The following is a 2096-nucleotide window of genomic DNA, read 5'->3' as shown; positions in this document are numbered from 1 at the left end:
TAGCGGTGGGGGATGGGCCCGAGGGCTCAGGAGCCCTCCACAGGGGTCTGAATGTGAGATGGACGGCGCCGCTCGGCCAGCCCGAGAGCGGCAGGCGGCGAGGGGAAGCGCGACCGTGGCGGGCGGTCCCCGGACCCGGGCTGGGCCCCGGCTGTGGCACCGGCGGCTGCTCCCCGAAATGGCGCCCGCCGCCACTCGCTGCTCGCAGCTCGGCGCTCGGCACGGGGCCGCCCAGGGTCCGGCGCAGGGGCTCTCGCGAGACGCACGGCCAGACAACGTCCGCACGCATGCCCGCACCCGCCGACTCTCGCGAGACATCGCGCCCGGAAGCGGAGGATTGAATAGTCGCGATACTTAGGACGGGAGGGGGGGAGCTGTCACGGGCCCCAATATTCTCGCGAGAGCTCGGCGGGCCCGCTCCAGGCGGAGAGGACGGTCCCCGTGAGAGGGTGACGCTTGACACCCGTGTGGGTCCCCCCGTTCCAACGCCCGTTCCAACGCCCGGATCCCCAGTCCCCCCAGCCTTCCGTCTCTGGCGGTCTGCAGGGGCCCTGGGGCTGGCTGTTGTGTGCCCCAGCCGCTGTCCTGCCCAGGGGTCTCGTCCAGGCTGGCTGTATTTGCTCTGTTAAGAGTCACTTCATTCCTTTCCTGGGCACCGTGTCACCATGAGTGGTTTAGAGTCAGCTTCAAAAGCCATGTTGGCTCTTTCCAAGCTTACTGCACTGTACACAGAGTCTATCCAGTGTAGGCAGGCCAGTTAACATCTGTGTCCAGGTTCTCGCACTAACATCTCCAGTGTAAGCACATCATCTTGGGCAGAATCGCCCTGGGGATGGGATTGGAGTTTTGGAGTTTGGCAGGTGAAAAGAACTGGCTGGTTGTGACAAATGCGCACACTGCGTGAGTCGTGTCCGGCTCCAGAACTCCCTGAGCTGCTGAGGCTGGAGCCTGAGCACGGGAGGAAGTGTTCTGTGTGCTCGTCCTGGTGAAATACTTTTGTCTTGGGCCAAACAGATGATGGTCTGGGGTTGCTGTTTCAAGCTTGGTATTTACTGTAGGAGAGAGGGATAGATTCAAACTTTGGAATCATAGAATCATAGACTCAGGTTGGAGAGCAAGTTAGGTCATGGATTGGGGGGGGGTGGGGGGTGAAACTGTTTATATTCCTTTGAGATCAGTTCTGATGCAGCAATTCAACAGCGTCTGTGGTCTGACCCCTTGGCTGAGGGCTCGACAGGATTCATTAAGTTTAGCAGTAACAGCATTATGGCTGTGCCCTTCTGCACCTCACCCCCTCAGAAGGCCGCTATCTAGCGGCTTTCTAGCCAGATCAGCCCAAGTATAACTTCACTTGCCGCTGACCCAGCATTCAGGTGCAGCTCTTGGCCAAGCCCCTGAGGATTGCAGGAGCCTTGATGCTGAACAGTTTAACTCAGAAAGTAAGTAGTGTTTTGTGAAACAAACCCTGCTTGTCTCATTAACAGTGCTTTGTTTCCCCTGGGAGCCCACAAAGTGGCTCATTTGTATTTAAATTTAATAATAGGCAGTAAATTTTAGCCAATTATTCAATGTAATTCAGATAACATTGAGTGGGTTTCCTGCTGAAGTCAGCACCAAGTAAGCAACGATGGCTGGGAGTTTAGGTTCTTTCTCTTTTGTCCTACAAAACTGAAACAATATAAAGAGAAGTTACAAACAAACATTGCCTCCTGAAATGATTATTTCGCTATTGCGTATAGACATACCTAAACCAAACTCAACCGCTGGTTTTATGAAGCTATCAGGCTGCCGTGTCATTTAATGTAATTTCCAACAAAGTTCCTGAAATCTTGAAATCCTTAAAAGATCCTGCAGCTCTCGCACAGGGTTTTTAAGTCTAAAATGAGCTGTTCATTGAGTTTGGGACATTTAGAAAAAAATTAATTGTCTAAGAATTAAGAAGGGATCTCGCAGAATTTACGAATGATAAATAAATGATCCCCCCTCACAATAAAGGCGTAAGAGGAAAAAAAAAATACGGGGCTTTCCCACACCGGGAGTCGAACCCGGGCCGCCTGGGTGAAAACCAGGAATCCTAACCGCTAGACCATGTGGGA

At 53.4% G+C, this 2096-nt stretch overlaps 1 non-coding gene across 1 annotated transcript; it reads right to left on the bottom strand.

The window, feature by feature from the left end:
• Window positions 1-2024: 2024 nt before the first annotated feature.
• Window positions 2025-2096, bottom strand: TRNAE-UUC (transfer RNA glutamic acid (anticodon UUC)). Its single transcript has one exon. It is a non-coding gene; the product is annotated as a tRNA-Glu (tRNA).

The sequence above is a fragment of the Pezoporus wallicus genome, unplaced genomic scaffold, assembly GCF_028554395.1.
Source record: "Pezoporus wallicus isolate ANWC-B61680 ecotype Strahan unplaced genomic scaffold, APGP_CSIRO_Pwel_v1 contig_11133, whole genome shotgun sequence".
In the NCBI taxonomy this organism is placed as follows: Eukaryota; Metazoa; Chordata; class Aves; order Psittaciformes; family Psittacidae; genus Pezoporus; species Pezoporus wallicus.
The sequence above is the reverse complement of the archived record's forward strand: the minus strand, read 5'-3'. Positions and strand labels throughout refer to the sequence as shown.